The 15,974-nt window shown below is 39.2% G+C and overlaps 1 protein-coding gene across 6 annotated transcripts in view; it reads right to left on the bottom strand.

Annotated features, from left to right (window-relative positions):
- Positions 1-15,974, bottom strand: part of NRG1 (neuregulin 1) — a 1,129,346-nt gene that overhangs the window by 620,250 nt on the left and 493,122 nt on the right. The window lies entirely within an intron of this gene.

Below are 15,974 nucleotides of genomic sequence, written 5' to 3'. Positions count from 1 at the left end.
ATGCCACTGCACTCCAGGATGGACAACAGAGTGAGGGAAGAAGGAGAAGGAGAAGAAGGAGAAGGAGAAGAAGGAGAAGGAGAAGGAGGAGGAGAAGGAGAAGGAGAAGGAGAAGGAGAAGGAGAAGGAGAAGGAGAAGGAGAAGGAGAAGGAGAAGGAGAAGAACAAGAACATTTCAGCAGGTGGGGAAGACATGAGCAACAAAGAGAAACCAAAAATGACAGGAAGACAGGAGGACTATCTACCTGACTGAAAGGGAGAGTTTATATTATATATATATAATAATAATATATATAATAATGTATATTATTATATTATTGGATTATTTATCCAACTAAGGTTGGATAGGCAGGAAGGATTCATATTTTCATAGGTTTTGAGTATCAGTTGAGTCTCAACATTAAAAAAAAATGATACACCACTGCTTAGTGACATTGCAGATATTAAATAGATGTGCAAGTATGGCTGACAGAAATGCATCATCATGAAGGACTGCCCTGACCTTCAGCATTGTGGCTACAAACTCCGGCACTGTAGTATTCAAGCAATTTCTTTCTAGAGTGAGGGACTAGACATAAATGGCCATAGTTCCTGGGTCCCTAAGGCACCTCTCATCAGTTAGGTCAGTGTGCCAGGCAGGGGCAGAAGCCTTACTATTCCACTGCATCTGTGGCCTTGAAATTCATAGCTCCTGAATTCTCAAGCCCTTGAGGCAATGCATTCCAGCTACAGATAAATACCTTAAGCAGTCACCTCAGGCAGGGCTAATTAGGAACCTCTTTCAGAAGTCACTTTGTATCCCCAAAGTCAGCTACATGGTTCTTATTGCCAACAATTTATTATACATTGTCTACATGGTATAAACATGCATTCTCAACTTGCTATTTATGAATCTTACCCTTTTATTTTATTCTTTATTTCATCGATTTTGGAGTACAGGTTGTTTTTGGTTACATGGATAAGTCCTTTAGTGGTGATTTCTGAGATTTTAGTGCATCCATCACCCAAGCATTGAATCTTACCCTTTCAAAGCTAAAGGTACATATGTATACTTCTTAAAAAGCAAATGCACATGTTAATATGTCTGCTATAACTGGCCTCTGCATTTTAAATGCATGCCTCAAATATTTCTATTATTTGTCTATATGTAACAGTGATATTTCTTTTCAACACATGTTACTTTTTCAGAGATCAAAGGTTCCTAATATCTCATTTTATTTTATGGTAATTTATGACTGGTCAAGTAAAACCAGGCTCCTTTTCAACTTTGTTTCATGACTGTGCAAGGAGAAGGGATGGCTACATGGTTCTCGCTCCCATTGAGTTACTAGGTCATTAAACAGATCTTCTCCCACAGGTGCTTTCCTTCTGAAGGGGAGAAATGGGGGTCAAAGGACTTTCCTCAAAGAGACAGTTGCACTTGATCTTGAATAAAGACTGAAATTTCATCTGGCAAAAAAAGGACATAGCAGAAGAAAGATTTCATACCAAGGCACTGAATTAGAGGACAAGGCTGTGATCTAGAAAAGTTGACTCTTTGCATGTACCTGGGTACTCAAAGGAGCATGGAAGAAGATATGGTCAGAATGGTTGCTTGAGGTCAAAATATTAAGGATTATTTTATGCCACGCTAAAGACAAACAATTTAGTCATTCACTCACTGTTGACTGACTGACTGCTTGATTGATTGATTGATTGATTGATTTCCCTTTTGAAAAAGTGCCTGTCTGAGGTTTAAGGGAGGAAATCAAAAAGGCAAAATTAGGTCTGATTATATTGCATTAAAAATTGCTATGACCTGACTGGGCATCGTGGTTCAGGCCTATAATCCTAGCACTTTGGGAGGCGGAGGTGGATGGATCACTTGAGGTGTTCGAAAACATCGAAAACAGCCTGGCCAATATGATGAAACCCTATTTCTACTAAAAAAAAAAAAACCAAGAAAGTTAGCTGGGCTTGGTGGTGGGTGCCTGTAAACTCAGCTACTTGGGAGGCTGAGGCAGGATAATTGCTTGAACCTGGGAAGCTGAGGTTGCAGTGAGCCAAGATTGTGCCACTGCACTCCAGTCTGGGTGACAGAGTGAGACCCTGTCCCCTCCAGAAAAAAAAGAAAAAAAAAAAAAAAGAAAGAAAGAAATCGCTGTGAGCCTCCAGCCAGTCACAGCCTAGGAGCTTGCTTGTGCTCTGAGCCAGCAGAATTGTGCATACCAATGTGTCCTGGTTACCATTTCCAGCTCTAAGAAGGGGGAATGCTATCTTCTGATTGGCAGCATGTCTTTGACATGAAATCTTAAAACTTGTGTTTTGGGAGAAAAATGCTTTGTTTGTATTCCCCTGCTTGAGGGACCCCATGCCGAGCTTTAGATGTTTGTCTTCCTTGGACGTTGGGCTTAAATGCAGATCCTCATAGAGAGCACAGACATTCTGTCTGCAGTGAAACAATGATATATTCTATTTATTGCATTGGTATGTTGCCTCTGATGTTTAAATCCACTCACTATTGTCGTCACTGACGCTGTGTAACTGCTGTTAGTGTTTGCCAAGTCAGATGTGATTGCTAAATAGGTAGAGATGAGATGCAAGGAATAGGCAGTAAGAGGGCTTTAAAGGGGTTCTCTACTCCTCCTCTCTTCTCCAACAAGGACACCTAACATTCTTCTACCATATGAAAATCCTCTACTGTCTACTCCAAGACGCTTCAACGTCAAAAGGATCCCAGCAGACACAGCATATATTTTAGGTGACTTGCAAATTTAAGAAAACTTCAATCTTAATACAAAGCTGCTTTTGGCAGAAGAACTACATATACAATATACACTTAGGAATGAGTGAGAGAGGATTCAAACCAGAACTGAATCAATACTGACTGGCCTGCAGCAGCACATAGACTCTCAGAAGGGAGGAAAAACAATTTCCTGGAACCCAAATAGAGAGAAGCCAACCAGATCTCGAGGGATGAGGATGGCTGGCTGTGTGCACCAGGGGCTATCAATGAAAGCGGAGTTGGAGAAGAGGAGGTATAAACCTAGAACCAGAGACTGGATTTGCACATGGCTCTTCTTTTATGTATCCAACTGTCTATGGAAGAAGCAGATCATCAAATACTTGGAATCCCATGACACTTGACATATGCATGCAATTGTGCACTCACACAGAGAAAATATAATCTACATTAAATTACTTTATAGAAAAATATCTACTTAACTGCTCCAGAGGGCTAATGTCTTTTTTTTTTTTTTTTTTTTTTCTTTTGAGATGAGGTCTCACTCTGTCACCCAGGCTGGAGTACAGTGGTACAATCTCGGCTCATTGCACTTCGGCCTCCTGTGTTCAAGCGATTCTCCTGCCTCAACCTCCCAAGTAGCTGGGACTACAGACGTGAATCACCAGACCTGACTAATTTTTGTGTTTTTAGTAGAGTCAGGGTTTCGCCATGTTGGCCAGGCTGGTCTTGAACTCCTGACCTCAAGTGATCCACCCACCTCGGCCTCCTAAAGTGCTGGGATTATAGATGTGAGCCACCATGCCAGGCCATAATGTCTGTATATTATACAAGAAGACACTGGTGACTCAGTGGTAGAGGAGCTTCCTACAATTTAATTAAAAATTCATCATACAAATCATGTTTAAAAAAAAAAACATGTTCATTGATTCACAATTGAATAAACCAGATATAGAGTACAGGCCTCTGTAAAATGTAATTACCTCCTTATATAACCTGAAAGTATATAATGTATTCAGAACCAGTTTCATTAATTAAGTGTAGTTGATTGTGTGTGGTTAGCCAAGTACTATTAATAATAAGGTGTCACATCAGGCCCAATTCTTTAATATGAATTATGACATCTAAGCATAAGAATATAGACTTTGGTTGTGACAAATGATTGAGGAAAGTATTCATCATTTTAGAACCTCTTAGAAATACCTAAATATGCTGACCTACCTATCGGCACTTTACCCCACAATGTTCAAACACTGGTCTTCCTGGATCTGCACACTCTATTAGGGGGGCCATTGTCAGTGAAGAAAGAAGTTCTATGATCATGCGTTAAGGCATTCTTATTAAATGTCTAAAACATAAACCCGTCTACCTGTACCATGCTTGCATCAAACCAACTGAAAGATATGCCAGATGTATGTACAGAAAGATATGCCACCACAACCACAGAGTTCAAGTGGACCATCACAATGGCCTACTATCTGTGAAGAGTAGTGAAGGATCTGAGATTTTAGCCTATCCTATTTTCAAAGTTCACCTGCCACTGTTTCATGGATGTTAGCTGGGACATGAGACTGGGTCAGAGACCAAGGGCTATATGACAATAGCAGTGGTTGGAGTGTTTGCATTTGTGTAGGTTCTCTGGGTCCCACTTCTCACCAGGTGATATGAAAAGGGCCAGGTGACAACAGTACATGCAAGAGGTTTGTATTATGGGAGAGGAACCATGCACTTAAGGAACCTGAATATTTTATAATGGCCAGTAAGTTCTCTGATCTTTGCCTCAGTGGGAGACATTATCTTCATTATCCTGAAGAGCAACTGAACCTGCCTTTGCTCTGGAACAGGCCACTGTATCTCCCAACTCCTGCACCAAGACAGTCAGTGACTCTGATTGTAAGATGAGCAAAAATGCAAAGGACACCTAGAGAATGATCTCCCTACACCACCCTCATCTGTATTGTGTTTGATTCCTCACCTTCCTAAATGACTGCCAACCTTCTCTTTTTCAAAACATCTCAACAATCACTCCTGCATGGCTGTTTGATTTTCTTCTACTTCACTTTTGATCCTTTTCAGTTTCTTTTGATTTCTTTTTTATGCTAACCTGTAAATGGAAGAGTACCCCTGGGCTCTGTCCTTCTCTTTCCTAAGTACTATTTAGGTGATTTCATATAGACCCTTAGCTCTAAATACTAACTCTGTGTTACAGGCTCACAAAATTGCATCTGTGTCATAATTTCTCCCATGAACCAAAAACTTGTTCAACAAACTTCCCACTTGAAATTTCTTTTCAGATACTCAAAATATATCTCAAAAAATGTAAACATGGCTAAAAAATAACAAGTAATCTTGCCTACCCATACTCCTCTTCTCTCAATCTCACCCGCCTTGGTAAATGCCAGCCTCTACTTAGTTGCTCAGGTTGGAACGTTTGGAATTATCTTTTAATTCTGTATTTCCTTTGTGCCCACCCTGCTAAGCCAGTTCTTCAACAAATCTTGCCTCCTCTACCTCCAAAACAAGCTCAGAATCTCCTATGCATCTTCACTACCACCACCCTCCACCAGTCGCCAATACTTCCCATCAGGACTCCTATAATAATCTTCTAACTCATCTCCCAACTGGTTTCCATCCTTGTCCCATGCAATCCATTTTCCATACACAATTAGATAGTCTTTTAAAAATTTATGTCAAGTCACATTATTCCTTAGCGTAGTCTTCTCCAATGTATTCTGTTATATTTAGAATTAAATGTAAACCCCTTAGCCTGGCTATAAAGCTCCCATGATCTGGCCTTGGTTCTCTCTTCACTCTCATCTTATACTAGCCTTCTTCCTACCTTTTCTTCTCCAGTCTGTGGTCTGTTCAAGAAACAGAAATAGGTTCATGCTGACTTTAGCGTCACCACACTAGGTATTTGCTGTCTGTGAAATCTGCACCCCCCACCCCTTGATTTTTGCATGGCTTTTCTTTCTGTCATTCAGATCTCACTTTAAGTGTTATTTAATTCATGAATATCTGATCTGAAATAGCCATCTAGTTATTCTCAGGTCAAATCTTTCTACTTTTTGTTTGTTTGTTTAGAGACGAGGTCTCACTCTATCACCCAGGCTGGAGTGCAGTGGGATGATCGTAGCTCACTGCATCCTGGAACTCCTGGGCTCAAGCTATCCTCCCATTTTAGCCTCTAAAAGGCACTAGGATTACAGGCATGAGCCGCTGTGCCTGGCCTCATTCTACTTTAATGATCTGAGTAATATTTATTAATATCTGGTATATCCTGAATGTGTGAACTTAATTTCTCATGAATGTGAGCTCCTTGAGAACTAGGGCCCCTTGTATATGTCTCATTCACTTTGGTATCTCCACCATTTAAATAGTGCCTGGCACAATAAATATTTTTTAAATAAATGAATGAAAAACTGAATGCCTTAATAACATCTGTAAGAATTGGCAGGAATAGGGGTTCCTTGGAGAACAAAAGAGATAATTAAAACAATAGGATTCTTTTTATTATCTTCTGGCACCGTCTGATTGATGCATGTACATGAAAGGTATTTGGCCATCTGGAGGCCTTTATTTTGAAGATGAATTACTTCAAATTATATTTTTTGTCTATAGAGAAATTTTTAAGCCACTTACCATCCTACCTACTTAATAAGCAATTATACTTAAACAATATTACAGAAATAATGCATAGACTTGACTTTGTTGTCTTACTTAAATTAATTGCTCCAGTCATATATTTAAAAAAAATTTTAGTGTCTTCTATATGTAGTCTTCATGATGTAGAGAATGAAATTTTGACAGCGAACAGGGAAGAAAAGGGACTCTTTTCTTCATAGAACTTACAAGTAACAAAATGTAAGATGCAGAACCAACCACCTATTAACTGGGCACCACTCCTTGGCAGATTGTGAAACTTTTTTATCTGGATTTTTGTTTTAAAGTTAACAAAGTTAAATACAATAGCTAATATATGTTTTCCAAAAGAAAAGTGCCTGGAAAGTAATCACTTAAATTATCCTGTGGCCCCTAAAAATATTTTCAACCTGTGCTTTAACTCATTTTTGAATAATCTATGAACGGGCCTAAGAAATGACTATGTTTTAATTTGAAAATTTCTAGTCTAACACTTTATTGCCTTGAGAAAAACTTTTAATAGCCTGCTGCTTCCATTTCTTAATCACAAAAACATATTAGCAAAACAAACATTTCATTTACAAACCAACAGGAGATGATATAATAGATGTAAAATCCATGGGTCTTTTCATAAATCTAGTTTTTGTATGAAGCATTAATAATGAGTGATAAAATAAAAAAAAGATATCTCCTAAATTAGGTCATGAATGTCTATTATTATCCCTTTATGAAAGAATGAAAATATTTCTTAGAAGAAACAATACTAAGGTATCCAACCCAATAGCTATTTGAATTGCATAAATGAAATGCTATCTCAGCTCCTGAGTGAGTATCAGTTGAACCACACGGGTTCCTGTCATTTTCTTCTTGTAACAACTTGTACAGCCCTGATGAAATGTAGTGGGGAAAAATAACCTTGAAATTGACTGTGATGGGAGTAGTTACATCACAGAATTTGTCTAACACTAGAATTCAGGGACTTCTCCATACCCACTTTTTCTAAACATCCTCTACCCACCCTGCCTCACCCTCTAAGAGCTGATTGTTACACCAGCACACCACTGATTCTAACGCACAAATGTGTATATGAATTCTTTTTCTTGCCATTATAAAAACATATGCACAGAACTGGGAGCCCTGGGGTAATGATGTTGGAGAAGCTTCAGACAGCTCTGAATTTGACAGGTGTTCTGAAATAAAATCCAGCTTGTGAAATCACACACCATCAATGAAACTTCCTAGCTTGTGGAACAGTCTCTTCATAGGAAGAAAGAGAGAGTGGGGGGAAAGGGGGGAGGAGTGGAAAGGAAAGAAGGAGAGGAAGGAAGGAAGGAAGGAAGGAAGGAAGGAAGGAAGGAAGGAAGGAAGGAAGGAAGGAAGGAAGGGAGGGAGGGAGGGAGGGAGGGAGGGAGGGAGGGAGGGAAGGAGGCGAAGGGAAGGGAAGGGAAGGAAAGGGAAGGGAAGGAAAGGGAAGGGAAGGGAGGAAGGGAGGAAAGGAGGAAGGGAGGAAAGGAGGAAAAAGGAGGAAAAAGGAGGAACAAGGAGGAAAGGAGGAAGGGAGGAAGGGAGAGAGGAAAGAAGGAAGGAAGGAAGGAAGGAAGGAAGGAAGGAAGGAAGGAAGGAAGGAAGGAAGGAAGGAAGGAAGGAAGAAAGGCCAATTTCTCCCCCAAAAGTGTCTATTTCTCATTTATATACCCCAGAATCTGACAGTATTATAAGCCTGTAAAACTTCCTTAGCTGTAAAGATGGATGATTAAGCTGCTTTTTCATTAATTAAAATAAAAAGGGAGTTTTAAGTGAAAATAGGAAGCCAATTCTCTATTTGAAAGTGCACTGGTGCATAGATTTAAACATTATATTCCATAAAGACAGCCCACTGGGCTAATAGCAAGCAGTAAACACTGTGTTATCTCACATGTGTTCTTCCATCCATTCACACACAAACACAACCATTTATCACAAACAGCCACTTTTTTACACCCCTTAGCCAGAGAATCAAGACAGGACTTAGCAAATAGGAAACAAAAAGCCAAGCTAAATATTTATTAGTATTTCAAAGTTACAGCACCCCTTCAGTCGAGGGCCACAGTAGATCTGTCACTGGGTGTTTCCTCTGCCTCTTCCCTGGGCTACAGAACGTTCTGTTCTCTGGCTTGCTGCATTCACATTTATATAAAGGTACAAGTTTCATATGTCAATCTCACACCTTTTTGGAAATTAGTATGGTGTAGAGCGAAGAGCTTATCCTTAGGAAAAGGGCTGTTCAAATGTTGTGCTAAAATGTTGCTTATTTCAGTCTTTTTATGACATCAGAATGTCAGGCACTTAATCTAAAACTTGCTTTTCTCCTTCAGGAAGGAGTCACAATTCATACCTCACAAGGTTAGCTTGGAGACAACACACATGAAAGAGGCATGCACAGTTCCTAATAAGCCTCCCATTGTAGTCCCTTACCTCTCTCTTGCCATATCATTATTGCTTCTCAAACATGAGTAAGCAATTCTTGACCTGTTATGACAAAAACATAGTGACTTCAGCCCAATTACCAAAACCATCCAAAAAGCCAAAAAGAGGAATTTAATTTGAATCTTACACACATAGGAAAAAAACTCTGCCTTTAAATATATATTTTTGTGCCCTTTAATCATTGTTTTTGTTTGCCTGTCTGTTTCTAGCTTAGGGAAAAAAAAATCCAGAAGTCTTTTTAATAAGAGGGCTGCAGATAGAAGTGTAGAGTTTACAGTTCCTGATTAGTGGCTATGTCAATACTAATGCACAAAGAAGGAAACGATTATCATTGTATACTATTCTGATCACACAGGATACTCATTAGGTGCCTTATCAACATTTAAGTGCCTTATCAACAATCCTCCAATATCCATGGGAATAAGACAATAGCAATGATAACCACAAAGGCATGAATATACATGGCACACACCTTTAATTTACTTTCATGCCCTTTTCTGTGGGATCACCTATTAGTGTACCTACCCTTAGAAAAAGTGAAAATATAATTAGCCACAGGTTTGTACAATCACCAACATGGATATTGATGTACTTAGGCAGAGACATTTGGTAGAACTGAAGATTTTATTCTGAGGCTCCTTTATATTCATCACACTTGACTGGTAACTGGGTATTAGATTTTCATGGATTCTCTACTCAGTATGAAGATGAAAAATATAACTCTCTGCCCTGCAGTTGAAAGATGGTAAAGTGGGATGATGGGTGCTTTAGTATGAACAGAACATGCAATGACAAAACTACAGTCTACTTCATTTTAGTCCCAATTTCCAGTTGTTTAAGGATTTCTGTATTTATTCCTCACTTACGTATTCCTCTGAAAATGAGAGCATAACTGCATTTTCATAAGCATGTTTTATTTTTCAAGGTATTAATATTTCATAACTGGGAACCATGCCCAGTAAATACACTTAGTAAGTCCCCACAGCTTTATTAAGGTAGACATTTTTGATAACAAATGTATCTGGAAATTATGGTATTGTTAGTACCTTGTATGGAATTCAGTTAATTAATTTGCTAATTAACCTTCCTCTCTGTTATTTATGGTTTTAGCAACTCTGCCTTTTGCCATATGGTGGTATGCCTCTACACACATGTGTGCCCAAGATAGTTGGTTTTAAAGGGCTCTAATTTAGACTTTAAAAATATGAATGCAAGCTGCAAACTGCCTTGAAGCAATGCGATGACCTGAAACTCATCCTTTTTCAACCCTGCCTTCTCTCCCTCAAAGTCTTCTGCACTCCTAAAGCTAGAAGTACATTCAGCCACAAATATTTAGGAAAATTAGGGAAGGGATAAGGCTGGTATTTGGCTAAATGAATCTGAAACTCTAGGAAGACCCAAAGGGATGAGATTTGAAGAGTGCCTTGGTTAATAACCTGTAATCTCCTTTGTCTGAGATAGACATTCACATTCTCTAAGATGTCTGTTTCAACATAGTTAGCTTGCAGTATAGATTCCTACGCCCACCAATCTGAAAGATAATTTATGCCTGGCTCCCTGAAGGGATTGTTTTAGCAACTCTAGGCTTGAAACAAGGCAAACATGGACTTTTTGGGTAATGCCTGGAATTAAATTCTGACCTCAGTATTACCACCAATTCCAATGAACATTAGTAAATAGTTTCCCAAATGCACCACTTTCAAAGTTATTAAAAATAATAAAAATAAATCTCTATCTCAGTCCCTTTTACCCAACGTTAGTTGGTAAAAAATATACTTTATCTGAGAATTTTGTGAAATTCTCTGCTTGATTTTAGCACTGCTGAATGCTAGAAATTAGGACATAATTTAGCAATCATTTGCTTTTTTTCATGTAGTTTTGCTTTTCATAATCTGAGGCTTAGGGAAAAGACCTAGTGTGTATGTGAATCATTTGGAAGGAAAAGATACAAATGGACAAATGGCAGGCCTGAAGAAAAGGAGACTGATAAAGAAAGGAATGTCTAACCACAGAGATCTCCTTAATTTGGAAATCTGAATAAACGGTGATGTTAAATTGCCATCTTTCAATGGCAACTAAAAACTACTACTAACCTCAGAGTTCTTACATTTTTTAAATGACAGAAGCACAGAGTTTATTTGGTGATGGATTATCATAATTTAGTATTTTAAAAGCTAGCAAAGACGTAATTTCTTGTCATCAAAGAAATTTACATCTGAAAAAGGCAGATGTCTTTAAAGTGCTTTAGACAAACCACACAATATTTCCTATTTGGGATAAATAGCCTTTGAGGTTTTTGTGCAGTATAATTAATGCATGTGTACATATGTATATATACACAGATGCATGCATATGTATTATACACATGGCTTATTTAAGCAAGCACATTGATTAGATCGACAGCTTTTTATCATAATCTGGGGAAGCTTTTTCCACCCATAGTTTATATTAATTAGTAATTAGTTAATTGGTTTAGCAATCTGTTATTGAACTGTGTCCTCCCCCAAAAGATATGTTAAAGTCCTAACCTCCAGTATCTGTGAATGTAGCATTATTTGGAAATAGAGTCTTTGCAGATGTAATCAAGTTAAGATGAGGCCATTAGGATGGGCTCTAATCCAATATGATTGGTGTCCTTATAAAAGGAAAATGTCATGTGCAAATAGAGACATGCAGGGGGAATGCCATGTGACAACGAAGGCAGAGATTAGAGTGATGTAGCTGCAAGCCACAGTATGCCAAGGACTGATGGTCACCAAAGCAAGGGAAGATTCTGTATAGAATCTGAGAGGAAGCACAGCCCTGTCAAAACCTTGATTTCAGACCCCCAGCCTCTAGAAGTACGACAGGATAAATTTCTGTTGTTCTAAGGCACCAGGCTAGCATTAGTTATAGAAACCCTAGGAAATGAGTATGCCATCTAATTGGTCATTCAACAAATATTTCTTGAGCTCTTTTTGTGAACTTGAGATTGTGCTAGCTGCCAGAGTTACAACGTTGAGTTATATGGATGATGACTGTGCTCTTATGGAGGAAAAACAATAGGATAAAACATGATCCAGAGGCAGAACCGACTATTGTGGGAGCATAAATCAGAGGCTGCTAATAAAGGGCCATGGACGCATTCCCACTGTAAGTGACTTTGTGCTGAAATTTGCAGGATGAGTAGGAGTTAGCCTAGAAAGGAATGGGGGAAGCTTGTTTCAGACAGAGAAAACCACATGGCCAAGCTCTGAAAAGCAAAAGAGAAGACTTGAACAGTCAATGAACTGTTATCCTAACAGAAGAAAGATACCAATGGTCAGAGATGAAAGGCACAGATTGGGAAGGCTTTGACAGCTTCTTAAGGAATTGTGATTTTTATTCTGTGGGAGGGAGAAGATATTTAGGATTTTTTTTAAAAAAGACGTTGATATGATCAGATTTGCAATGAGAAAAACTATGCTGGCTGCAATGTGGAAAATGGATCGGAAAGTGAGAAAGACTAAACATGGGCAGCCTGCACCTTGGGGAAGCTGATAGAATTCAACAAGCATTCTGCTATGGATTTACCATTGTTTCAATTCCCAAGGACTTTCACATGTAATTTTATGTGAAACTTCCACCAAACTGAAGAGGAAAGTAGACCAGAGATGATTCCCCAGTTTACCTAGTCAAGAACTGTGACACAACAAAATAAAGCAAATTGCCAGGAATCACACAGCTGGTTGACAATGAAACTGGAACTGCAAATGTGTCCTGTTAACTTCCTGCCACGTGTGCACTCCATTATGTAGCAATGCACATTGCCCACTAATTAAAATTTTACTGCCATCAGGGGGAAGGCATCACTGCATTAAGGCAGGATAATGCACTGGAAAGCTCAATCTCGAACAGCTGGAGTAGAGGGCCTGCTGGGACTCTTCTTTTTCTCCACAAGCACACATGTGTACAGCTCCACCAAGTGGAAGAAAACACCTCATGTTAGTTCCCAGGCTCAGGGAGGAAGAAACCTCATTTTCTTCAGTCAAAAATGTTGCAGCCAAAAATGTTCAGCCAAATAAGTTGCAGGGCAGGGATTGGAGAATAATAATAATCTTATAGTGTCATGACATTTGACTATATTAGTATAAAGTATATGTACTTTATTAGATGAACCATCCAGAATTGCTGGAGGAGGAGAAGAGGAGGGGGATGTTTTTGTTTTGTTTTTAAGAAATAGGGTCTAAAACTATGTTGCTCAGGCTAGAGTACAGTGGCTATTTACCTGTGTTATCATGGCACACTACAGCCTTAAACTCTGGGCTCAAGTGATCCTTTTACCGCAGCTTCCCAAGTAGCTGGAATGGAGAGGGTATGTACTTAAAGCATGAATCACCATCCCACTGATGGTGTTGTTAGCTCTAGATATAGCCACTAAGCAAGAAAAGAGTGTCTTCCTGCTTTCAACCTAATCAGAGTTCATGTACTTGTGCACAAATGGGAAGATTAGGAGCTACAGGAGCCTTCATCCTCTGCTAAGAAAGACTGTATTTATAATGCAGTCTTCCCTCTAGGGGAGACCAAGATCTCCTCATTTTTGTGAGTTTGTAAACACACACACACACACACACACACACACACACACACACACATATACACATACATTCCACCCAAAAGAGTGGAGTTCAAAAATGGACGAAGGACCAACAATTTATGAAAGGGGCTAAACTATTTGTGAGTATTTTCTTTCCTCCCCAGGTTCATGGTGTGATAAGCAAGGTCTGTAATCAATCTTCTCTTGGAAGGTCTTTTGGAAGATCATGTAGCTTTACTGCTGTGGCTACAGTATAGGAAGGTATAGAGGGCTCAGATTAGGCTAACACTGCTGTAAGCCCTTTGTTTCCATGGTTTTTGGTGCAGTTTAAGAGGTAAAATCCAGAAGGCCAAGTTCAAAATGTTAACCTAGGAAGAAAGTTCTAAAACACAGGTTAGCCACTTGTCCTACATTCCAGGCTTTCAGCTAAAGAGTTAAAGGAAACATAAATAGAGCTTATATGGTCTTGTTCTGCTCTCTGGGATAGGAAAGTACATACATACAGACTGGAGACTGAACCCAACTACATTCATACACATTGGAGACTGAACCCAATTAGTCATAAACTTCTCGTCGAACTGAAGTGTCCCCACTGGGCATGTCTTGGTGATCTAACAGGAGATGGCTGGTGGAGGATTTGAAGATATGGGACATAGTCCATCTCTTCCTTAGAGCTCTTCCCCCCACATCAGTTGAGAAGCTCTTCTACAGCTGTTTGTTAATTAAGGAGAAGCAGTGGAAGCTGGCAATGCACAGCTAAGACTCTAGGATGTTGGAAATACACTAATTTGTATTTGGCAGAGAGAAAATTGAAAAGCTAAACATCTTACTGAAAACAACAATCAGTATGTGATGGAAAATTAGGCTCCTTCTCCAAGTCTTCAGCTTCAAGAATCAGTGCCACCATGGACTGGGTCATTGTTTGCATTAATGAAGGGCTTTAGATGAGCTTATGTCATCACTTGGATAGAGACAGCCAGGGCAAGTCTCACCTATACAGCACACACTCGCTTATTCCTGGGGAAGAGCTTTTTGTGGAAAGTACTGTCATTTGGATGAGAAGAAAGCTGTAAACCCCAACAGCTGTGACAATGAATGATCCCTTGGTACTCTTGGGGAGGTAAGGAGACATTAACCTTGTATTGCAGCCAAATTTCATTGTATTGTGTCCTTGTTTCTTAAATCTGTTCTCTCTGCCCCAAACACGATCTATTGGACATTACATACTATTTGTTTTCCATCCCCTAAAGTCAAGACATTGTTGTTGCCTAGTAGCATCTTAAGGTAGATTAAGTGGTTACACATTCTATCATACTATCTCAACAGGATGAGGTGGTGGGAAGGGGGGTACTAATTCGTTAATAGCCATTATCTTTTGCAATACCCAGAGCAATGGTATTAAATCTACAAACCCTCTTGAGTTTGTTTCTCAGCATTTTCTTCATTCACCCAATAAACTGTTGTGGAGTAACTGGAAAGACACAAAGATGAACACTGCATGGCCCCTGTCTTGGAGTCTGCAGTCCAGTGAAGGCATGCATGTGAAGAATTAGAAAGGGCTATAATAGAAGTATATCCAGGTCATGACGGAAGCATAGAGAAAGATGGATCACATCTTCCCAACAAATGGTGAATTCAACATTCATACTAAATAGAATTCCCTAATCAATGAATCACAAAATATTTATGGAGCCCCAAAATCATATTGTGACAAGATTTTTCAAAAAAATGTAGAAACTAATTATACTACAATCACATGTCAGGAAGGTATGTTGGTGAAGAGAAAACAGAGCAACAGTTATAAAAAGGAGATCCTTCTCATCAAAAGACTTGGGGAAATGATAATATGTGTGCAGGCAGAAACAAGAGGTAGTGATGGAGTGAGTGGGAAAGTCCTCCATCAAGGAAGCAATTAAATAAGAATCAACAAACAGGTAAATAAGATAGGTAGAAGCAGGGAAGCTGGATTGGATCAGATTATCAGGCTGTTTAATGTCAGACTAAGGAGTTTGCACTTGATTTGTCATGGTAAATTGTTGCAGATTTTTGAGTAGGACAGTGATACCAACTCTAGACAGCAGTTGGATTAAATAACTTTTATGATCTATGCATAATTAATAAGTAGATTAAAGAAGTGATTCCTAAAGACTGAGATTTGAAGCAGCAATGACTCAGGGAAAGATAACTCAGCAATTCAAGTCTACAGAGATAAAAGCCAAGTAAGCATAATAGTAAAGAGGGCTTGAGAATCAAATCAACCTGTTATGTGACCTCTGCCAAGTGATGAAAACTAAATTTTTCTGTCTGGCTTCATGTTGCTATAACACAATACCATAGACTGGGTAATTACAAATAATATACGTTTATTTCTCACAGTTCTGAGGCTAAGAAGTTGAAGATCAGGGTACCAGCAGGTTTGGTGTCTGATGAGGGCCTTCTTGCTGTGTTCTCACATGGTAGAAGGTGAAAATGCTATGTCCTGACATGTTGGAAGGTGGACAGGCAGAAAGGGCCTAAGTTAGTTTTCTCCAGCCCTTTCATGGGCCCCTAATCCAGTCATGAAGGTTGGTCACCCAAAAAGGCCCCACC

Source organism: Theropithecus gelada, chromosome 8, assembly GCF_003255815.1.
Source record: "Theropithecus gelada isolate Dixy chromosome 8, Tgel_1.0, whole genome shotgun sequence".
Taxonomy (NCBI): Eukaryota; Metazoa; Chordata; class Mammalia; order Primates; family Cercopithecidae; genus Theropithecus; species Theropithecus gelada.
The sequence above is the reverse complement of the archived record's forward strand: the minus strand, read 5'-3'. Positions and strand labels throughout refer to the sequence as shown.